The sequence below is a fragment of the Ambystoma mexicanum genome, chromosome 7q (genome assembly GCF_040938575.1).
Source record: "Ambystoma mexicanum isolate Mex_15411 chromosome 7q, UKY_AmexF1_1, whole genome shotgun sequence".
In the NCBI taxonomy this organism is placed as follows: domain Eukaryota; kingdom Metazoa; phylum Chordata; class Amphibia; order Caudata; family Ambystomatidae; genus Ambystoma; species Ambystoma mexicanum.
The window spans coordinates 750,197,356-750,222,228 of record NC_090941.1 but is presented as its reverse complement, the minus strand read 5'-3'; the positions used below and the strand labels follow the sequence as shown (position 1 = coordinate 750,222,228).

Here is a 24,873-nt window from a genome sequence, read left to right as displayed (position 1 = left end):
CCCTGGGGTTAAGAGTATTTTTTCTTTTTTCACTTATTTCTATTAGCATTTTCATCAGTATAACATAAAAAAAGAACACCCCACCCCCTAAATCCCCCGCTGGGCAGCTTCCAGATTAATAATAACATTAATTTACAATCCAGAGTATTATACTTTAGCTAAATAAGTCCACAATCTGTATTCTTTGCAGGCACCAATTCTCACGACAGTCTTCGTACAGAAAGTCCAGCACATACTCCCAGGCATTCTTACATTTCCTCTGGTTGCCTTGTATTACATAAGTAACCCATTCTAGGGAAATAAAATGCCAAATTTTCGTTATCCACTCTTGTTCTGTTGGGGGCATGGGTTGTTTTCATTGTTGTGCTATGAGTGAGACCGCAGCAACCGTCAGAATTCTATATGCTTCCCTCCTGTTTTTTTTTCCGGTTAAAACATCCAACATTGCCTCGCCCATTTCTCTTCGTATATGGGTGTCAAAAATCTCGTACATTGCATTGCTGACACCTTCCCAATAGTTTAACATTTTTGGACACTCCCGCTATATATGATCCCATGTTCCCATTTCTTTGCAACCACACCAACATTCCCCCGAAACATTCTTATAAAACTTGTGCAATTTCTCCGGTTTAAGGTGCCACTGTACCAATACCTTTACCCACATTTTGCGTATTTGAATCGCCCGCATACATTTAGGAATTCCCTTCCATACCCCCAACCATTGAGTCTCTGTGATGACTTTGCCTGTATCTTTCTCGCATAGTTTCATGTACGCCCAATCTAATTGACTTGTGTTCACTGTGAATATGTTATACAAGGCCCCAACCACATGTCTATACCCCGGATTTGTGGTGATAAATTTTTCAAAAGGGGTTATGTCCCTTATTGAGGAACACTTGTTCATCATCAACCAATGTCGGAGTTGAACATATTCTTTCATTCTCATTCAGCGAAAACGTCAGCTTACTTTGTTGAAATGTTCTGATCTCTTGACCTTTTACCATGTCACCCATCTACAAACATCCTGCTTCCTCCCAAACCTTAAATGCATTTCGCTCTAATCCCGGAGTAAACTGGGGATTTCGAAAAAAAAAAGGTGTGAAGGGGGAGGGAATGGTAGTGATACCTGATCGTTTCACCACAGCATCCCATACTTGTGCTACTAGCATTGTAATTTTACTTATATACATATTAATAGGACCATCCAGCCTTGACACCACAATACTTCATGAAGGGGTTTACCCACCGCTGCTCTGTCCATTCAAGCCCAGATTTTCTCTGTCACCTTTAAACCCTTTTCTCTGTCACCTTTAAACCATTCTCTAATTATTCTCAATTGAGCCACTTGGTAATAGAGTTTAAAATCAGGGGCTCCCATCCCTCCCTCAAATATCAGTGCCGTTATCTTCATGCTACCCTGGAATTCTTACACAGCCAAATATAATCTCTTATTATCTTATTGAGTATTTAAAAAAATGTCAGGTGGTCCTTTATCCGTTGTGCTTGAAACAGATACAACACCTTTGGGAGGACCATCATTTTGATTACGTTTATTCTTCCGGTACACGATATTGCCAAAAAAGTGCGCCTCTCAAGCCACTGTTTAACTGACACCAGGAGAGGGAGCTAACTTGCTCGGTACATTGACTCTGGTGATGAGTTAATTGTATACCCAAATATCTCGTACACTGTTCCGTCAATATAAATTGGTCTTCGTAACCTTCCCTAATTTCTGTTTTCCCTTTCGGAAATTTCATCATTACTGATTTTTGTATGTTCATTTTTTAGGCCCATCACCGTGTTAATGCTGTTGCTAAGACTGGTAAAGACGAGGGTGTATCAGTTACCGTCAATAATACGTCATCCGCAAAGGCCATTACTTTATGGCCTCCTCCAAATTGAATTCCTTTGATTCCTCCTCATCCCTAATTCTAGACAACAGTGGCTCAAGACGTATTGCATATAATATCGGTGATAACTGACACCCTTGTTTAGTCCCTCAGGAAACACTAACCTCTTGGGGGGGGGGGGATCCTCATTAATAGCTAGTCTTAACATTGGAGATTTATAGTTGGCTCTTACCATTTGCAGAAACTTGGGACCAAACCCCATAATTTCCATTGTTGAAAATAAAAAAGGATCATTTAACACGGTCTAAAGCCTTTTCGCCATCCAGCATTGTAACCCCTGTTGATAATCTCACTCTATTGATTTTCTCTAATAAATGGCTTACCCGTCTAGTGTTGTCAAATGTTTGCCTACCACAAATCCAGATTGATCAGGGTGCATTCATTGCGGTACCAACCTTCCCAATCTGGTTGCCAATATTTTGGTATAGAGCTTGCCATCTATATTGATGAGAGCTATGGGCCTGTAAGACCCACATTGAGTCTTATTTTTCCCTGGCTTTGGGGAGAGCACCACCTTCGCCTCTTCCATTGAGGGTGTGATACAGCCCTTCCCCTAAAAGAACTGAACTATGAGGCCAATACTGGGGTCAAGTCTTCCATATAGGTCTTATAAAAAGTTGCTGGTAAGCCATCCGGTCCTGGTGCTTAGTTGAGAGGTAGAAATGTTATTGCCTCCCGTACTTTATCTAATGAAATCTCATGCCCTAGGTCTTCCCCATCGCCTGGCTCTAATCTGTTTAACCAGCATTGTTGTAGATAATTGGCTTGTTTTGGAGGGTCAGGGTAGTCTGAAGAATATACCCCTGCCCTCCTTTACCATGCCCGTCCTGCCCCAGTTAGAAAAGAAATGCGAACTGGTTGTGTGCGAGTCCTGTTTAGAGAGAGAGAGAGAGATGCTCGTCCGCCCTCTGATCAGATTTGAACGAGGTGCCTTCAAGAAATCAATCGAGCCTTGCTGCTAGGCGTTTCCATACGAGTTGTGCAGAAAATCCATATTTTAAAGTGACTGGATTGGTGGCAAAAGGAGGGACGCGATATAAACACTGTTCATGCTGATAGTCCTAGCAGCTCGGTTTTTCAAGCAATGCAAGTTCTTTTGTGTGCAACTCGACTGCCATCTAGGCGAACACGTTGCTTTTATATGGGAGCAGGTCTTTTCAGTGAAGGAATTTATGGTGTGTTAACTTCGGCTTCGAGTAAGGCTTCAAGTATGCATTCGGCCAAAACCAAATAATTACTTTTTAGCCGAATTTCGCCCGAATACTTCTGAAGTTCGGTACACCCCTCTCAGAATAGTACTCTTTAAAAGCTTCCATTATTTCTCTAGAAGAGGAGCTAATTTTCCCCTGCCCAATATCAATTGTACGGATAATCCTAGCTTCCTCTTTCATGCGAACTTGACATGCCAGTAGGCGGTCGGCCTTATTGGCCTTAATATAATCCCTTTGCATTAGATACAACAGAGTCTTCTCGGCACATCTTGTCTGTAATAGATCTAATTGTCCTCTAAGATACCTATGTTTTTCCGCAGTTGTGCTCCCTTATTGTTGTCCATCTCCTTTATAACTGTTTTTAATTGCGCTTCCAGCCCCAGTTGGGCTGCTGCTTATGTCTTTCGCCCTCTGGGCTTTCCTTGCATTTGGTTCTCCTGTGATAGTCGTTTTAAAAGCATCCCATACCCATCTTTCCAGTGTACCTTGGGTCACATTTCTTTCAATGTATTCGTTTATTTTCCCCTGAATTTCTTCCTATTATCAGATCTGGAAATTTCCATAGTCCTGATCCCTCGCGTTCCTGGAAAATTGTTAAATTTACTGGTGCATGGTCCGATAGGGCTATTGGGCTGATCTGTTGTATTCTCCTAGCAATGAAGCTGAGACCCACACATAATCTATCCTAGAAAATGTCCTGTGGACAGATGAATAAAACGTATAACCTTTCTCTTCATGTTGAATTTCTTTCCATACATCTACCAATGACAAGTTGTCTTAGGTCATTTTAACTTTTGAGCGGGGGGTCGTTGAAATACCTGTCCAACCCTGCTTCTATCTACCTGGGGATCCCAGGCCATATTGAAGTCCCCATTTTGAATAATTTGACCTTCAGCCAACTGTTCTAATTTCCCCAGAACCCCTTGCAAAAACACGTCTTGTCCTGAATTTGGAGCATAAACTGTAGCTATTGTAAATCGTGTTCTCTCCAGTTGTATTACAACAAAATGATATCTTTCCTCCTTATCCACTTCTTTAGCTAGTATATTATTACCAACCCAACCTTTCAATGCAATCAAGACCCCTCTCTTCTTAACTTTGTTGTTAGATTAAATGATATGTGGATAGCCAAGTAATTTCAATTTATTGTCATCTTTCCTAGCCACATATGTCTTCTGTAATGTCACTATATCTGGTTTTGCTTGACTCAAAAACGAGCCAACTTTACGTCTTTTGACTTGTGAATTTAGACCACTAATATTCAGAGTCAGTACTTGGATTATTACTCTCTTACCTCCCATCTGTATGAATATATTCTGCTTATCCCTTAGGTAGCTGACCCCTAATCTGTGTCCCCCCCAAACGCAGTATCCCAAAACCATTTCCACTTTGCCCCCCTTTTCTCCCAACACAATAACCCCGTACCCTCCCTAACTTCCCCCCATTCCCTCCCTTTTCCCTGGTCGAGCCCAACCTATTTCCCCTCCTTTCATGCATTGAGCCGTGGAGGTTGAGCCCCACTTCACACACTGCAGATTGGTTGTGTGGGTCTACCTATACCCAGCACCCCCTTATTTCAAGCACCGAGAATTGTATCCACTGCCTCCCGCCGAAATATCTGGCCATGTCATCTTTTCCATCCACCGCTTACCATTGCAAAAATTCTATCTTTGTAGTTGTTACACTTAGTACCACGATTAAAACAATTGCACATCATCCCTCATCGCAGCCGTGGAAGTCGTACTCAGTCGTCGATTCCTTCAGACCCTTCTCACAATGTTTTGTCTCGAGATGGTTTAGTCCATTCCCACCTTCTGAATCTGTCTTTCTCTTGAGCTTTAAGAGTGCCTTTTTACTGGTTCTCTTCGTCCTCTGTCTTCAATGTCCGCAAACCTTCTTCGCACGAAATAACCTGGTGCTGCTGTCCTTCGCATGTGAAGAGAAGTCCAAAGGGAAATTTCCATCTGTAGCGAACTTGATTTTTGATTAAGGCTTGTACTACTGGACCCATGTGCCTTTGCTTAAATAAGGTTGCTTGTGCCACGTCTTGGAACAATTGAATTTCTGAACCTTTAACCTTTATGGGAGTTGCTTTCCTTGCTGCCAGAAAAATTGCCTCTTTCTGACCATACTTTTGGATTGCAGCGACCACATCCCTGAGGTCTTGCTCCTGGTTCTTGAAGTTTCTGACCTACACGATGTATGTGGTCAATCAGGACAGCCTCTCCCTTTTCCAAGTCTAGTAGATCGGCGAACACCTGTTGCATCATTGTTCTCAAGTCCCTGTCCTCTACCATTTCCGGAAGCAATTTAACCCGGATGTTGGATCTCCTCGATCTATTTTCAAGATCTCCAGTTGTAATTCAAAATATTGGTAACTGATCAGTCAATGTATTTATTTTGCGAGTGCCTTCCGCTATTTCTTGGATAGCGGTCTCATTTGTTTCTACTCGTTCTGCCAGATTGTTGATATCACTTTTCACCTCTTGCAGAGATTGTGCAAGTTCAGATCTTATGAGGGCTAATTGAGCTTGAAGCGTTTCCGTCATGTGATCCTTAAAATCATTGAAACATTGTTTAATTACTTCTGTTGTAGAATCTTGCTCCGGTGTCTTTGGTAGTGATGCAGAACTTGTTTCTTGATGAATTACCTGACGTTCCTCAGTAAACCCCTCTTCCCCTTCTTTAGGCCATAGTTTTGGAAGAGCCCCCTCCTGTTTTTTTCTCCTGCATCTTGGGGTGGGCACGCCCTCCCCTCCGTTGGTTCTTTAGCTTTGTTCCGGGACATTTGTAAGGGTGATCTGTAGTCACAAAATTGCCCACTTTACCCTCAAGACCTTAATGGTTGAATTAAGGTCTCCAGCAGTGTTGCTACAGTTTTTCAAGGGAGCAGTTCAGAATCCACTCACGACTTGTACGCTTCTGACCTTCTCGCCGATCTCTGGTGTAGTATGTAGATGCACCGAATCGAAAGTTGATTAGTTGCCCTTAGGTATCCTTTCATGTGAGATGCTGCGTTGACTTCCTACCATAGAGCCGTGATGTCCATAAAATCACTTCTACCAGTAAATGGGGGATCCCTCTCCAATTCGCAGGTATAGCATTCCACTCACTTCATGTGGGTTCACCCCTGAAATCTTTGGCTACTCTGATAGCACCCAAAGTCCAGCTCGTGCCTTGGCATTCACTTGTCAGTTTTGCGTTTTACCCCAAATGTAGGAGTGGCTCTTGCCTAGTCTTGTGGACTCCTCTCCTGTGTTACGTCTGGAACCTTGCAATTCCTTTTTTGTTGTTAAAGGTCATGTTGGCTTCTCAGGGAATTCCTCCTCAACAGTAGTGTGAACTCTGGGTAAAAGCGCCACCCAACTTATAATTGCTGACAGTGCTCCAGATAAGATTTTGAAGGTGGGAGTGTTTTACTCTCTATTTTTAAACTTTGAGAGTAAATGTGGTTTTTAAAAAATTTTTTTTTAAGGGAGTAAAAATGACTTTTCTCCTTTGCAAGAGAGTAAAATGTATGCGACATCCAGCCAACGTGTGCAAAAACTGTATGGAAATCATTACTATGTGGCAGCTTTCTGCATTGTGACAGAATACACTCTCTCCTGTATATATTTAAATGTTGAAATGACAAAAACCTAGCCAATTATATAGTAAAGCAAACATGAATTGTATTGTGTGTTTTGAGATTCGATAGCAGAATTGCCTTTTGATGTTTATTGAAAGTCCTAATTTCCTGGAGCTATTACTACATAATGTTATGCCAGTGTTATGATACAACAGTGCAGAGAGGCAAGCACTCCATGCTAAATTCTATATCTAATCTAGTGGTCAAATGGTAATTTATATAGCTCTTTTGGCAAAGCGCTGTGCATAGAACATATTTATCACAATTACCACCAAACCAAAGTTGGTACTCCTTTATCGACCTTGAAAGGATGAAAGGCTGAGTTGGACTTGCCGGGATTCAAACCCGCAACCTACAGATCACGCACAGATTGCAGCAACGAGTGCTCAACCGGCTGAGCTATCTTATTGGCTAACATCCTTCAGAGGTTGGTTAACTGAATATCGACTGAGGTATAATGATCACAGTACCTAGATGTATGACGAGCCATTCATGAAGCGCTACATAAAGTTAAATACCTATCTGGATTATCACAGGGACAGGTTTTGCTGAGTTTCTATTTCAATTACCAATGTAACTTTCATTTGTTTGTTTTCGAACAGCGATTGCACTTCCTTGAGAGTCAGGTTTTGGATGTTTTAATTGTAGTCCTGAAGATTTGAGAGGCTAGAACACCTGTGATCAGTGTAATGACAATCGCTCACCCTTGAGCAAAGACTCTGCTGCCACTGACCATTTATAGTAATGTACCCCATTGACTGCAAGGTTGAATGGATGTAAACTAGACTGTGCATAGTCATCATTTTACACACTTTTTATAATTAGAGTGTAAATTAAATTAGAAGTGTAAAAATGATCTGTCGGAGCCGCCAGGGGGCGCCGAGATGTCCTGATCTCTCTCGTTGGGTCTCCGTCCCAGGGTGCCTATTTCTAGAAATTGAGCCCCCCCCCCCAGCACCGAGGGATCTGGCCCCCGACCCCCTCCAAGTGCTCCTGGTGCTGCAGTGCGGCGGCTGACATGTTTTTGGGGCCCAAGGGTGCCGGAGTCTCTGGAACGACCAGTGCTCTCCCACAAGCGGGTCCACCAACGTGGCCGCGCCGGCCGAGAGATCCGAGGAGCTTCATCCCTGTTGGCAGTGGGGGAGGGGCAGGAGCCTCTCTCGCGCGCTTGCAGGTCAGGGATTCCTGCGAGCGGGGAGCCCGCCCGCCGAATTGTACACGGGGAGGACGGATTGTACAGTGGCGGAGGACGAGCCGGAGACACAGTGCAGGACGATGCGGGGCGGAGAGGCTGCCGTCCTGCTGTGCTTGGAGGTGTTCCGCGGCTCAACACGAGTTGGCCAGCGTGGTGGCTGGACCCGGGGGTGGCCTGCCCCTCTTGCCAAGTCCGAGGGTGAGCAGGGAGGAGGAGGCGGCGGGGGGGTGGAATTTCCCCGGGGCCCGGTTGATGAAGCCTGAGGGGTTGGTCGTCTACAGCTGGAGCGAGGTGCAGAGAGCTGCCGGTGGGGGCCATTCATTCATCTTTGAGTGGGGGGGTGCCTCTTTCGCTTTCAGGGGGTGACGGTGGATAGCTATCCCCTGCCTTGCGTGGATTTTGCTGTACTTCAGTGAAGGCGAACAAAAGGAGAGACAGCTAAAAGGGGGACTATTCCTGCTTCAGTGACGGGGCGTCCAGCCAGGTGGTATTTGCTGGAGCATAGTGGTCCCTTCCTGGGCAGCAAGTGACCGTAAAGACTACCTTCCTGTGTGGGTATTTGCCCCCCCCCCCCCCTGGTTGATCTGGGTGCCCCCGGCTGCTGGCCTACCCTCAGTGCGCAGCCCAGTAAGTTTCACTACTCTGGTAGGGGCATCCTTCCTCCTGAAGCCCCTGGATCGGTTTGGAGCGTGGGGGGTAGGGGGTCACGGGAACTGACGTGGCCTAGGGTTGATCTACTGAGTGGTTCTGGGGAGTTGCGGGGGAGAGTGGGCATCGGTGCGCTAGTTGTGAGTGCTCGCTGGCGCTTTGGATGGACTGGGCACAGGCTCTGCAGAGGTTTCGGCGCGCCCCCGACCTTCCTGAGAGCAGGATCAGCATGCAGGCCCCGAGTAGTACGGGGGAAATGGACTCGCAATCAATGAGTCGTAGCATGGCTGCCCTGTTGGAGGAGATTTGGGGCTTCAGGGCTGACATAGGCAGAAGGCTTGACTCCCTTGACAAGAAGGTGGACTCAGTGGAGGATCGGGTCCAGGCGCTCGAGGCCAACCAGACCTCGGCTGACCTCTTTGAAACGCAGTTCGACATGAGATTGGCGGACCTGGAGAGGAGGGAGGAGAAGATCACCCTCAAGTTGGATGATCTGGAAAACAGGGAGAGACGCTCCAACCTTAGGTTTCTGGGGATTCCGGAGTGTGAGGGGGAGACGTCCCTGGACCTACTGAAAGTGTTCAAGGCAATCATAAGCATCCTGTTTGATGGTGACAATACCAGTGATCCTACTATTGATAGAGCTCACAGAGCTGGTGGGCGTCCTGGCGGCCCTAGATCTATCCTGGTTAAATTTCATTACTATACGGAGAAAACCAAGATTCTTGACCTGGCCCGTAAGAAAGGCCCTTTTGACTGGGAGGGAGCTAGAATATCTATCTTTCAAGACCTCTCGGCGCTCACTGTCGCACGTCGGAGACTCTGTGGTCCCCTGACGAGGTGGTTACACTCGAGAGGGGTGAGGTATAGATGGGGTCACCCATTCTCGCTCTCCTTTGAGTTTGATGGCTTCAAGTACTCCCTGGTCGTGGAGTCTGACATCCAGAGAGTGACTGGAAAGTTGTTGGGGGAGTCCACTGCGAAGACGACTTTGGATGCAGGAAATAAGGGAGAAAGAGATTGTGACCCCGCTCGGGAGAGTGCAGGGCGTCGCCGTGTCAGAGGTCATAGAACATTTAGGAAAGTGGCTCCTCCTTTCCCGGAACAGCCAATGACTTAACTGGGAAGTTGGGGTTTTGGTGGGTTCGAACTGGGTGCATCAATGCAGGGGGTCTAGTGCTGGCCTATGCGAAGTTCTTCTTGGTTATCTGCTGGGTGGGGGTGCGGAAGTTGCTTAAGATGTATCTATGCTGGGTGTGCTAAGGGGGGGGCTCAGAATTTCCTGTGTGTGTCAGTTTTGATTCGCCCTGGTGGAGGCGTGGCCTGGCGGCCTGGGGGTGCGGCAGTTGGATGTTGCAGTCTTTCCAGGTGCTCAGCGAGGGGGTGGGGGGAGCAAAGGGGTTGGTTTTGACTGAGTGGGGTTGTACTGTCCAGGGGTTGAGGGTTGTTGATGTGGCGGGGAGGTGGACGGTTTGGTTCTGGTTTGTACTTAGGGTGGGGGGATATTTGTTGCCAAGTTCATGTTGGGGTTTTGAAGTTCTATCCTTTTGGGCTCACCATTGTCTGCAATTGTTGGTCAGGAGACAGGGTTTTTTGAAGGGTATAGCTGGTGGGAACCTTCTTGAAAAGAGGCCCTGTGGGACAGATCCGGCATTCTGCCCCTATTATAGGGCCCAGCAGTGGTCTATACTCACTTAATGGCTGACTCTTTATCTATGCTGACTTTGGGATCGCTAAATGTACAGGGCCTGAATACCCCGGGTAAGAGATCGCTGGTGATAAGGGAATTTAATAAACTAAAATTACATTTTTTATTTTTGCAGGAAACTCATTGGGGGAGGGAGATGGAGATGGCGAAGAGGGTTCGCGGATTTGGTCTCCCCCATCCCCCAGAGCCCACATTAGCGCAAGAGCGCACTGAGCAGATCCAAATGGCCGATTTGTGATGGTGAAGGGGGAGCTGAGGGGAAGGAAGGTCACCCTAGTGTCCATCTATGCTCCAAATGAAGCCCAGGACCACTTTTGGGAGGAGACAAAAATGAAGATCATGGGTTTTGCGGAGGGGCTTCTATTGGTGGGGGGTGACTTTAACATGGTGCTTCACCCCGAATGGGATAGGAAGTCTCTTCGCCCGTGCATAGACCTGCAGGCCCAGAAGAGAATGGTGGCATCATTGCTGGCCACTAATGAAGCCTTGGGATTGGTGGATTCCCATCTGACCAGTCATGATCAGAACCCCTTTTTCACTTTCCTTTCCAACCCACACTTGACCTTTTCGAGGATTGATTATATTTTGCTTGACAGAGCCCTGCGGGAGTGTACTACGGGATTCGGGGTGGAGGTTATCCCGTGGTCGGACCACAACCTGGTCCGGGTTCAAGTGGGTGTCTCTCAGGGTCTCCCTATCCCCCTGAGATGGACTTGTAATGACCTCTTACTGAAAGACAGGGGGATCTCCCAGTCCCTCGCTGAGAATATCAAGGAGTTCTTTGAACTCAACGATAATGGAGAGGTAGGAAAAGCGGGAATATGGGAAGCCTTCAAGGCCACGATTCAGGGTGTTCTAATTGGGCTGGGGGCGGCTAGGAAGAGGCTTAGAACTGGAGAGGAGATAGCCCTCAGGAGGAAGATAGAGGAGATACAACCAAGGGGTAGGCTCCGTTCGCAGCTGTCTTCGGACAGATGGGCCGAACTACAACAACTTGAGGCTAAACTGGCATCTCTTATGGTCGGGCAAACTGAGAGGAAACTGTCTCTCCTCAAACACAAATATATGGAGAAGGCGGATAAAATTCTGGCGTGGAGACTGCGGGGTCTCAGAAATAGTAGGAGAGTTGACGCGTTGCGTCTCCCCGGGGGCGAAATGTGCCTAGATGACCCAGGGATAGCTGAGCAATTCTGCACAAACTACGAGCGCCTCTATACATCGGTGTGCATGGAGGGGAAGCCGAGGGCCGATCAGTTCCTCGACTCTCTCCCGATACATTGCCTCCCGTCAGAGATAGCAGCTCCGTTAGAGAGGCCTATCATGCCTCGTGAGGTGTTAGAGGCTATTGGCTCCTTAAAGGGGGGACTGCACCTGGTGACAGTGGTTTTACGGTTCTCTTTTATAAGTCCTTCACTTCCGGCTTGGCCCCTTTCTTATCTACACAGTTTAATGAGGTGTTGACCTTGGGGAAGCTCCCCCCGTCTATGCTTTCGGCTCGTATAGTGGTTCTCCCTAAGGAGGGGAAAGACCCGTTGAATTGTCAGTCCTATCGTCCCATTTCTTTATTAAACACTGATGTAAAGATTTTGTCGAAGCTCCTTGCGAATAGGTTGGCCCAGCATCTCCCTCTACTTGTTCATGGGGACCAAGTCAGGTTTATCCCTGGGAGGCAGGGCTCCGACAACATCAGGAAAACCATTGATTTGATGCATGAAGTGGGAAGTAGATCGGTGGAGGCCTATATGCTGTCGTTGGACTCTGAAAAGGCCTTCGACCGTGTGGAATGGTCCTATATGGGGAAAGTCCTGAACAAGATGGGGTTAGGGGTAAGATTTTGTGGGTGGATATCCGCTCTATACAATGGCCCGTCTGCCAGGGTTTCTGTTAATGAGGTGGTCTCAGCCCTATTTTCCCTTTCCCGTGGAACCCAACAGGGTTGTCCCCTTTCTCCTCTCTTGTACGCCCTTGCCCTGGAGCCCTTGGCTATTGCTATAAGGCAACACCGCCGGATTACCGGGGTCACCTGTGGGGATGTAGACTTTAAGCTATCTTTATTTGCGGACGACATTTTAGTCTACATGACCAATGGGGACCACTCCCTTCCAGCCCTCTTGAAGCTTATTCATTCGTATGGGGCCTTTTCAGGTCTGAAAATCAATTTAGCAAAGTCCTCTCTTATGCCGATGGGTCTGCTTGACAGGTCCATTGACTGGAAGGATCAGATGGGAGGTATTAGAATTGAGCGCGTGGCCACGCCATACTTTGGGGGGGGGGGAGGTGGGGTCAGGGAGGGGGTTTGCTCCCGAGAGAGTTGGGAAACCAGTTTGAGCTCAATTTTCTACCGGTACTCGCTAAGGTTCGTACAGACCTGAAGCGTTGGTCTCCTCTGACGCTCTCATGGTTTGGACGTATGGTTTCCCTGAAGATAAACGTTTTGCCCCGCCTTTTGTATCTCTTCTCAGCCCTTCCTACTATAATTCCAGATTGTTTTTTCAGTACTCTGCAAACCATGGCTTTGCGCTTTATTTAGAACGGGAAAAGGCCAAGAGTCAAACTGACCACTTTGACCTTGCCGAAGTCCCATGGGGGCGTAGGTCTCCCGGACTTCGGTTTATATTATAAGGCTTCCCAGCTAAGGGTGGAGCATATGAGGGACAAAATGTGAACCTACTGGTCGTACATTGAGGATGTCCACACTCATCCTAGGAAAGTAAGAGACTTGTTGTGGGCCCCAGCGCCCGACATCCCAAAGAAGGTCCGAACTCATCCGACATTGGCTGTTCTATGGACCCTATGGAGACACAATAGGTCCAATGCACCCCTTTCTTCCTGGCCCTCTCTGCTGTCTTCTTTATGGGGCCCTCCCTTTGATCTGGGGAACAGGGGATTCAAGGATATCCAGAAGTGGTCTGATGCGGGCTTGGAGCGGGCCGCGCAGTTCTTCCAGAATGGCACCTTTGTCGAGTATCCCGCTTTGGTGTCTTTTATGGGGGATCACTCGATCTCAATTTGTGACTTCCTGCGTGTGAAAGGCCTCTTGACTGGCCCGAAGTGGAGGGCTGCATTGGCACGCCCCCTCAAACCCTTGGAAAATTGGTTGGTGGAGGCTACTACGAGGAGAGGTTCCATTTCCAGAATTTACAGCATTTTAATTACGGCCCAGCTGGAGGGTAGGCAGGGGTTCAGAATATTTTGGGAGGACAAGTGGGGGGGTACCGGTAGAGGATGATGTCTGGTCTAGGCTGTGTGGGGGGCTTTTGTCTGGTTCTCTATATACAGCGGCTATGGAACATAACTTTAAGATCCTCCACACCTGGCACCTTTCCCCAGAGAAGCTGTCTAAAATGTTGGTGCCACCCCCTCTGTCCCAGGGAGTGCGGCCAGAGGGGCTCTTGGTTCCACCTGTGGTGGGAGGGCCCCTAGTGCAAATTTTTTGGTCGGAGCTCCTGAGCTGGATTAAAGACATAGTGGGCCTCTCGATTCCCCTGTCCCCCATTGACCTCCTGCTTGGGTTCCCCTCTCCAGTGCCTGAGTCGGATGTCTATCCGAAAGTGGTCCAGGCCATGTTGAGGGCGGGGCGGATGGCCCTGGCCCAGAAGTGGCAGAGCCAAGGGGTTCCATCCAGAGCTGACTGGCTGGCGAAACTCTGTGTTATTTTTACCTATGAGAAGTTGACAGCCCTGGTTCCTGACACGATGAGTTCCTTCCTGCAAGACTGGACAGTGGTGCTTTTGCACGAAGGCTGTGGTTCAATGAGACTCTGAGGCCTCGGCCAGAGTGCTGCTTGATTTGCATACTTTTTCCGTATATTGGTCATAATTGTCAGTGGTGCTAGATTAGTAGTGAACCCAAAATGTCAGCCTAATTACTTTGCACTTTAGTTGGTTCCCTTTTGTAGTGTTTATTTTTCTTCTTTCTTTCTTGTCGCTACAATGTTTGTGTGAGCCCGGTTGAATAAGGGCGAGGGGTGGGTTGGGGGGTTTTGTTCTCGGTTTATATTTCATGTGTTACAGCCGTACAGTCACTGGTCTGTGCCTGTCTAAGAAAATGTTCAATAAAAATTAAGTGAAGAAAAAAAAATGATCTGCCTCCGTATGATTATGCACACAGCACCGGAACTTTGAAAAATACAATTGTGCAAAACTGTTTTGCTTTCACTGGAAAAAAAAGCATAACTTGTTAAAAAATATGAATTATTAATTGCAACTTAATTTTCCATTTTATTAGGTATACAATCCTAAAATTCTAGGAAAACGTGCACAGTGCTTCTGAAGCTGAATGGAAAGAAACCATTCCTTTTATCACAGTGTGCAGTTTATTTTTTTGAAAGGCTTCAGAGAAATACATTCTGTTTCAGAGGTGGCTTGCAATTACATCCATGTAGATAAACATCAAAAGAAGCCTTCTGATTTTTGTCAAGTAACCTGACCTTTGCACTGCCCTCTGCTCTAAACCTGTGTGTAAATGTACCCAGGAAAATAATAAAGCTGTCGTATTTACAAGATTTTCATGCGTAAAAAGGCCTGGTACCCACCTTATCTGGAGGCCTGATTGCTGATAAACCTCCTGAATTTTTGGCCCTGTTACTCGTGGGGCTCAACTGTGCCTTGATGGTAGTAGCGCCTCTCCCCGCTATTTGCACCCTCTTATATCTTTCTTGCCACTGATGGCTTGCCATACATATAAAAGCTGAGCTTGAATACGGTCTACTTAACAGCCTACTTACTGGCCGTTGCTGTCCTGTGAACCACGTTCCTATCCGTGCATCCAATCCACAAGGCTGAGCCTCTGGGCAGCCGTTGTTGGTCTGCTCTGGACCCTGTGTCTCCACCGGTGGAGTTGTTGTTGTATTCCCTTACCCCTATTGACAATGAGGGCGCTGATGACCCATAGCCTATCCACTCACTGACCCTGGAGTCTTTTGATGAAGCGGACCGTCACCCACGGCTCAACTGCTGGGGGCACCCTGGGTATATGCTGAGTCGGGGGCTAACAAGCCAGATGCTCAGGCACTTTATGCCTCACTTTTCTGCTGTCCAACACTCGCTGCATGCCGCACACCACGCCCTGAAAACTCCTCGGATTAGTTGTGATCCGCTAGTGACGTTACACTTGCTAAAGTCACTCTCCAGTGATTCGCCATGATCGCGGGGGTTCTAGAAAGGCAGTGTGGTGCACTTCATCTGTAAAGTGGGGCTCTCGCATCTTTTTTTCCCTAAAACGAGCAGGAGGAGAGGAGCACGCTCTTCACACTCCTCCAATCTTGGTGGCCATCTTGGAATTCTAAAAATAGTTTTTAATGCCCATTCACAGATTGGTACTGATTAGTATTTTTTTTGGTCTTTAGAGGCACGCTCGCAGCCTGATCCTTCTTCTTGGCATGCTGTTGTGGTTGACTTACCAGCTCATTCAGATACACCAGTAAATTATTTGGGCACGGGTAATGTATATTCAGATATTCTTATTTTAGATTTTTTATTGAATTCATCTAATGACACAGTTTTAAATCAGTCTAATGTTCTAAATCTTTTACATGAAATTCCATGTTTGCGTCTCCTTACTAGTACAGCTTTTGAGGAAGTTTACTTCTTTGATCCAATATGTGCAGACATTGCTTCCCTAATAATTCAATCTAAGATTGTAATCAAGATTTTGTTAGAGGAGATGGAACTAGTGAGACAAATGGACTATGATTTGCCCCCTCTGTGTAACACAAATCAATGGTATATGGCACCCTGGTCGTCAAGAAAGAAAACGGATGGCCTATGACGTAGTTTACAGGCATTACAAATTAAATGTTAAAGATCAGTTCAGTTTGCAGCATCACCTATAATCGCAAGACATGATGTGACAGATTGGTCATGGCTTGCTTTGACTCTTTCTATTAGCGACAAACGTTAGGTGATTGGGGCACAGGCCTCTAGGATAAGGCAGAAGTCCTAGACATGTACATTTTTTGTTGGAACACATGCGCCATAACCATCTTTTACATAATCATCTCATATATCAACGATCGTAGAAACATTTAATTTGAATTTTTCAAGAGACTTGGAATCAATCAAATATTGTAATACTAGACGCCGCTACTCATTTGAATGGTGGCCACCCGTCAGGTGGCCTTGCTATTGCCATAAAACTTCCACTTATTTATTTTTTAACAATTTTTATTACGTTTTACAACAACCAAACAACATCATAAAGAACAAACCCAACAGTGCATAGCATATGAAGCAAGCATCATATACAATATTCTGTAGTGTCCACTGTCTCCCAATTACCCCTCCCCCCCCAAACACGAGCCTACTCCACCTCGCCATCTACCATTGTTTCCTCTAGGGGTACCTCCCCCCTCTGTATTTCCGGAGGAATCATGTTCACTTAGGCAGACCTGTGTGGACCCGGACAGTGTGGCCACTAAGTGTCTCCAGGCCATCAGTTTTTCCGCTTCCTCTATTGGCCGCTTCATTCCATACCACCCTTTCTGCTTCTGCCCACTTCTGCAGATCGTGCCACCAAACATCTACCTTAACTTCCACTTATGGCCTATTCCAATGGAGTGTCTGACGCGTGTATGGGAACCTGGCCATTAAGATATCTTTTACAATCGGAGTGTATTTAAGATCTATTTGTATACGGAATATTTCTTGAAATCCGACACAAATGCAGATTGTCTTCATAAATACGATTTATGCAATTTTAAATACTAGCCTGCAGGAGGTTGATCCCTATGAGATAATTATAGCAGGACATTTTAACTCCGATATCCATGCCCCTTTAGAAGGTAATTGTTTAGCTACATTTGACCCTTCATATCGATATATGCATACATTTATTAATGGCCTGAATTGGTTTTTTGTTTTGTTTTTACACTGATGGGATCTCCAAATGGTAAATGGGAATGTTAAAGGTGACATCCCTTTTCTGAAAAATACATGGTTTTGCTCCTATGCAGAATCTTGCATGTATTATGTTTTCCATTACAGAATCCTTTTGAGCTATGCACTCCTTTTATAATTGAACCTACAAGTGTTAGTGATCATGCTTTTTTTGAAAGCCCATAATGTGCCAAAATGTCTGCCATCATAAACATTTCAAACAAAAAGCACAAAGCACGCTCGTAGAAAATTAATATCTGCACCGTCATTGGATCATTCAAAGTGATCAGTCCGCAGTTGTAATCAGGTATTGAATATAAGGGCCCAAATCTCTGGGGGACGAGCATGTAGAGGCAAGGTCCGGATAAAGGCAGTCTCGGTGTCATAGCAATAGGCAACATCCTGAAAACACCCGTGGGGCCTGGGTGATTGATCCCCCTCCCCATGCCATGGCCACACTCCTGCGCGCCACCACGGGCAGCAGTCCAGCCAAGCGTCTCAGGGCGGGCAGCAGGGCCCTTGTACAGCCCAACAAGGCCACAATAGGATCTGGTTCTAGCGGTTCCCCAATAATCAGGTACCACCTCCACCCAGAACCTGGCGATCCGTGGGCACTCCCATGCAAGATGGAGAAAGCCTGCCGAAGTGAATGCACACCTAGCACATGCGGCTGGGGTAGTAGGGAAAGTGTTTGAAGTCTGTCCGGGGAATGATAAATGTGGTGTAGAAAATTGAAATGTATTAGCTTATATTTGGAATTTAGAGATACTTTCTGGGTTTGCTTTAGCACACAAGCCCAGTCCTCGGCCCAGATAGTGCCCCTCGGGCCACTTCCTCCGCAGGGCCTCTCCCTCCCACTGTGTGTCTGCCACCAATCCGCTATGGATTCGTGAGACCAAGCGGCCACCCCCTGCAGCAGCGGTCACGTCGGAGGCTGTGCCAGGAAGGAGGCCTTTAAGCGCATGCTGCAATTGGAAATACAGAAAGACATCTAGCGCCAAGCTACCCCCTTGCTCTCTCGCCTGCTGGACCGTAAGGAACATCCTCTCTATGAGCAGATCCCGAGGGTCTCAATTCCCAGTTTACTTGCCCATTGCAGATAAACCTGTTTGCTAGTGATAGCCAGCCTGGGAATGTGCCGTGCTGGTATGAGGGGCGGATACAGAATGGGGATGCCTACCTTCCCCACCATCCTCTTCCAGATTGCACAGGTGATCCTGATGACATTTTAGAGTTTTGGGTGACGGCCTGGATTCCCCGATGACCAAAGCCTGCAGCAGGGCGGGAGACACCAGAGCCTTTTCCACTTGTATGTGCGTTCTCACAAATTGTGTGGCATACCAATGCCCAAAAAACTGCACCTGCGCAGCCCAGTATTATCGTTCCAAGTCAGACAGAGACCATCCCCCTCTAGCCATTGGTTGTATCAGTGTCGTGTACACTACTCTAGCTAGTGTCCTGGCCCACATCAGATCAAGAATAAGCCCTTGCAGTCTCCGAAAAAAAGGTGCCCTATAACAATAGGGGGACATTAATGAAGAGTTAAAGGAATTTGGAGAGAATTACCATTTTAACCAGAGAGACACGTCCAATTAGAATGAGCGGGAGCTGCTTCCTTCTTGCCACGGTCTCTTGAAGATTCTCAATGACCCTCCCATAGTTGTCACTGAAGAGATCATCTTGATTGCGGGACATCAGCACCACCAGATAGCAAAATACTGAGGTCTACCACCTGAGGCCAAACTCGTCTGCAAATGCCTTGGTCTCCTCCGTGAGGGAGAACACCACAGACTTGCTATGTGACTGATTCTCAGGCCCGAGAAACCCCGAACCTCAGCACTTCCCTCATCACAGGGCATAGGTTATCCGCTGGGCTATCAATGAAGAGGGCCACATCGTTTGCATACAAATCTGTGCGTACCTAGGCACAATCCCCTCTGAATATGTCGGTCCCTCAGGATTATCACCAGCAGCTCTATTATAAAGGCAAATAAAAGTGGGGAAAGAGGGCCACCCTGCCGGGTCCCCGTCCCCATCTCGAAGCCGGCAGATCTTGCGTGGCCCACCACAATTCTCGCTGATGATCCAGTGTAAAGGAGAGAAACCAATTTGATGAAGTAGGGGCTGAGTACCGGGAATAAGAAGGGCCATTCAACATTGTCGAAGGCCTTCTCGGCATCCAAGAACACTGCGATTGCCTGGGACGAGAGATCAAGCGCCTTACTAACCCGGAATAGACCGCGAAGGCCAAAAGTGGTGTTCCTCCCGGAAATGAAACCAGCCTGATCAGCCAGCACTAGGCCGGGCATCAGAGGGAGAAGACTCTTCACAAGGACTTTAGCAAATATCTTGTTATCGACGTTTATTAAAGAAATTGGCTGGTACGAAGCACAGTCTTTGGGTGGTTCCCCTGTTTGTGTATTAGCACTATGTTTGCCTCGCGCAACATCAAGGGCAGAGTCCCTGTCTTCAGTGACTCGTTATACTCTCGGAGGAGCAGCAGGGCCAGCATAGAAGCGTAGACCTTATAGAACTCACCTGGTAAGCCATCAGGCCCAGTGACTTCGATCCCGGGAGCTCCTTAATCACTGCTAGTATTTCTTCTAGGGAGATCTCCTGATTAAGAGGCTCTTGAGGGATGCGTCTGCCCAGTAGTGCTCCACCCCCTCTAGATAGTCCAGCAAGGCCTCCGTGTCCCCCGAATACTGGGAACCATACAGTTGCTCATAGAAGGTCTGAAATACTGCACAATATCTTCCTCGGAATACACTGGCACACCCTGGGGGTCCCCTCACACAATCCTTCTGGGGAGGCTGCCTATCGACTGCTATCAACCGCACCAAAAGAGCCCCAGGTTTCTGCCCCTCACTGTATTGGCATACCTGATGGATGCAGGCTAGAAACCGATTCTGCCGGTTCGCGTTGACTCTAAACCTACCTAGCTTCTTCGCGGAGCTTCGCCAGCATCCGGGAGTCCGTTTTCGCTGCATATTCCCCTCTAGGTCCTTCATCCGATATTCCCCGGTTGCGAGTTCTGCCTGATGTCTCGGAGGATGCCCTTCTCCTTGGACATATATATCCCTCTAATATAACACTTGAGGCTTTCCCTAAGCACCCCCACGGTGGAGACGGAACCCTTGTTACTTTGGAGATAGGCCTGGATTTCCCCCTGCAGTTCCAGAAGGAATACTGGGTCCTGCAGTGCGCCTGTCTTAAATCTCCTGGAGTGGCCTCCCTGCCCTCTTCCCCCCCCCCAGCCTACATTTCAGAAGCACAGGGATGTGGTCCAACAAAGTGTGTGGGAACATGACTGTTGCCTCATTGGCACCCCCTTCTCAGGATACCAACAAGTAGTCCAGCTGAGAGCTGGATCCATTAACCCAGGAGTGATACGTGTAGTCCCAGACCTGCGGGTGTTGGTGTCTCATTAATAGGTTATATGCTGCACATCAGGGACCTGCAAGTGCTCCTTGGTCGAGCCGCCCTGGTTCACCCCAAGCCTATCTTATGTGTCTTGTGTGGGATCTAACACTGTATTCAGGTCTCTCTTCCCCCCCCCCCACCCCCAACCAAACAATGGTTGCACCTTGACAGCCCACAAGTTGCACCATAACCCAGTGGGATGCATTCAGGTTGTCCACATTGGGACCATAGGAGTTCACCAAGGCTGCAGAAACTCTGTCTCTTGCTACTGAGATCAGGCGAAACCTAACCCCCTGGGCTATCGGGATGGCCACCCCTCTGGCATAAGAGGAGTAGGAAGAAAAGTATCTATGGCACCCCCAGTTGGCACCCCATTTGCGCTCAAAAGATGGAATAAGGTGAGTCTCCTGAATAAGGGCCATATCAATCTGGTGCATCCTAAGGTATTGCGCAACCTTCCCGATCTTGGCAGGGCTGTTCCCGCCCGTAATATTCCATGTTGCTACCCGAAACCCCATTACTTCCCAAGACCTGCAAGGTTTGAAGACTGCTCTCGTCCATCCACGGATGAATTCTCCTGAACAGGGGCGACTGCTTTGTGGGATGTACCGGTAAGACACTCCGCAGGGAACCGGACCACCCTCGACCAGAACAACTCCCTCCCCATCCCTCCAACCCTGCCACCTCCTCTAATCCTAAACCCCTCAACCCTCCCTTACCCCCAGCCCACCCGTTATTGCCCCCCCGGTCCAAAATATTGCTGTACAGGGTGCGCTAGAGCCCGGCCAAGCCCATGGGGCTCCACCACCAATTTGCGGTATATAAAGAAATTGGAGGCAAACTATCTAGAAATTATGGTGTCTCTTCCTCCCACTGCTATTCATAGAACTCCCTCTCAGCCGTTCAATCTAGGTCTCATCATCCCGGATTTCTCCGGTCACCCCGATCCCGGGTCTGCTTGCCTGCTCTGGGTCTTGGTTTTTGCGGGGGGGGGGGAGGTGTCTGCCAATCTCATCCAGAAACGAACTTGCTGAACTCGCCAAACTCTCCGCCTGTGGTGATGTGATAAACAATGTCCTCCCCCGTGCTGGATCCGAAGTTTTGCAGGGAACATGATGGAGTATTAAATGTTGTGGTCTGAGTCCTCTCTTGCCCACCGCCGCGGAGAAGTCCGGAGATATATATATATATATATATGTATATGTTGTAAACCCTGTACAAAGGTGCAGGGAAAGCGGAAGGCACTCCAGGAAGCGGTTTTGCTAACAGAAATTACGGCAAAACACTGAGGCAGCAAACCATTTAGTCAGCCAAAAAAATATTCTTTAATTAAACATATGTCCAGGACAAAAGAGAAAACACTGCGAAACGCGTCGTTTTCGTGTTAACAAACCGCTTGTTCATGTTTAGGGCAAGAAACACAAATGAGGGACTATTACACATTTAAACTCTATGGTTTCAGTAAAGGCAGTCACACACATTTCCTAATGGTCTGTTAAATCAATCTGCCATCTTGGGTTGGGTACAGAAACTGAACCATACGTAATGGTAAAGTACAATAAAACAAAACATTCTATAAAAGCCGCCATTCTTAAACATAGAAAAAAACATGTTACAAAATCGAAATTACGTTAGTATTTGGTGTTATCATGTAAACAATATGATTTTTTGAACAGTGCGGTGTTTTGCAGAATTTAGTGCGTAGTGCACATAATTTTTTTTTAGTGCACATAAGAAATTATTCATCTTTAAAACTCATGTGTATTTGAATTGATTTCTCTAGTACAAATGTCTATTTAGACTCGCTGTGCAAAATACGCTGTATACAACACAATGTTGTTAAAGTGCTTTGTGCGAGCAGCAATCACAAAGTGCAATTCCTAATGCATAAAGTGCTCCGTGCAATTAGCAGCCTCACATTACTATTCTTCATTTAAGAATAAAATAAAGTGCTTCGTGCATAAAAGGCTTTTTTTGTACATTGCAAATACACTGATTAATAAAAACCGCATATATAGAAAATTCGAAACTCTCATCAAATCAATTGTCCATGTGTAATACAATTTCAGTTACAGAATGGATAATACGTGATGATGTCATCCCAAATAATGTTTCAACCAAAATTGGAGAAAAACAAAGAGGAGAAAGTAAAAGAAAAAAGGAGTCGTGCATGTGAATGGTTAAATTCCTTTGTTTTTACATACTTCAACATAAAATGAATTGCTTTCCCTGAAAAAAAGAAAGGGTGTTGAAAATATATATTTTTTTTTATATATTAAAAAAAGGGAAAGGTAAAAGAAAAGGGAGAGGTCTAAAGTACATATAGTGTTCGAATTTGTCAAGAAAAAATGTTCTTTTGAAAGACCTTTCAACCTTTATACTTGTGAGAAAACCATTTACTGACTATGCTGAAAGCAAGATGATAATTAACAAAAAGTATTTGCATTTACATTATCATGAGGCCTGTAATAGAATTCATTCTTAAGGAAATCTTAAAAACACATATTATCTGAAGAAGCAGGAACCTAACAGACCATGCTGTACTTTGGGGTTTACTCAAGCTAGTCTTTCATAAAAATAATTCAAAGGTACATAAAAAAGTCAGGTGCCTAGGAATGTATATAGTTCTTCATCAAGATTATGGCCTTGTGGCTTCTTGGTTTCGTAGTCTAGGATGTATCTAGTCTCTGGTTGTCTCAAAAGGAGTTCCCGGTTACCGCCCCTTAAAGGTTTTTGCATGGCATGTATTCCAAAGTACCCAAATCCTTCCATTTTACCCCCGTGTCTCTCTTGAAAATGTAAAGCCATGGGGTATGTCGGGTCAATGTTTTTGATCGCTCTTATATGTTGTAAGATTCTCAATTTTAGCTTCCCGATCGTGCTCCCGACATACCACTGATTGCACGGGCAAGTAAGAACATACACAACATGCTCAGTATTACATGTGATCCTTGATTTTATATTCACATTATTTTTTAGTATAGCATGTTGGTAATTCTTTGTATTTTTAGCAAACTTGCAGGCCTTACACTTGGTACATTTGTAAAAACCTTCTGGATTGGCACCTAGCCAGCTCGGGACTGGTGATGTGGTTCTGGGACTCATATAACTAGACTATATATATATATATATATATATATATATATATATATATATATATATATGGAATTTAGCCCGTCATACTGCAGATCTCCTTTCGTTCTGGCCATGCGCAGAATCGCATCCCGGTCCCTATGGCGGGGGGCTGCTCTGGGTATCGGCCGAGCTGCAGGTATACAGTGTTCTCTTTACACCACAAACAGTGGGCACAGATCGGTCCCCCGAATAGCTCCTTACATAGGGCCTCCATGAATTAATTCCTCCAAATCGAGCTGTCGATGTCTTTCTCGAACGCCCACCAGGCGTACATTTATTTCTGCGGGCTCTCCCTTCTAGATTTTCATGTTTAGCCACCACTGCCTTAATCTGTACTTCTCGCTACCAGCGAGGTCGACCCATCTTCCAGCCCAGAAACTCTTTGCTCTACTTCAAGTAGCCGGTCACTGTGTTTATCCAGTCAATGCTGAAGAAGGTCGACTTTGGGGGAGAGCGAGTCCATTTTCTAGTCGAGGCCACCAATGCTTGCCTTAAGGTCAAGCAGTATCTCCCTGATGTTCACCTCCGCAATCATGGAGGCTCCCCCCGCCATCTCTCCCGCAAGTTCCGATACCTCCACCTGATGTTGTGACCTCGATGTCTTGGAGGAAGCTCCCCCCTCGAAGGTAAGTTTTTGCTGACTCTCCGTCTTTCCCATATTGCGGGTGGGTTCCCTTGACTCCAGGGGCGGGGTGAGTCAGCAGGAAGCACCACAGCCGTGGATCTGGACTTGATGAAGATGTGGATCCTTGTCGGGACAGTCGCCGCTATTGATGGTGTCCAGGCAGTCTGCCGCCACACCCACTACCCGCCTTGCTTGTGTCGTGCACCCCCACAGGGCCCTGATGGTGTCTGTCAGGTAGGATCCACAGGCCCTTTATTGGGACTGCAGCATCGCCTCAGGAGGAAGAGGACGGGGGAGCCAGGCCACCCCCCCCTTTCCAGGAGAGAGGGCGGCCATATGCCTGGGTTGTACAAAGCACGCCTGTAAGCCTACTGCACAATCTATTCAGTGGGGCACGCAGAATCCAGGGGCCCTCTGCCGGCATCAGGTGTTGTCCCAAGCGGGGGCGGGGCAGCCAGGTCGGTCCTTTTCTCCAGAAGAGGTTGCACACCATGCTGCGTGGCCAAGTGTATTGC

The 24,873-nt window shown here is 46.9% G+C and overlaps 1 protein-coding gene across 3 annotated transcripts in view; it reads left to right on the top strand.

The window, feature by feature from the left end:
• ATM (ATM serine/threonine kinase) overlaps window positions 1-24,873 on the top strand; it is a 3,046,976-nt gene that overhangs the window by 43,890 nt on the left and 2,978,213 nt on the right. Inside the window, exon 2 of one of the 3 annotated variants that reach the window (XM_069640413.1) lies at window positions 15,648-15,740. The exons of the other annotated variants lie outside the window; for them this stretch is intronic. The gene's annotated coding sequence lies outside the window, so the exon portion shown is untranslated. The remainder of the gene's footprint in view (window positions 1-15,647; window positions 15,741-24,873) is intronic. 3 annotated transcript variants of the gene reach the window in all.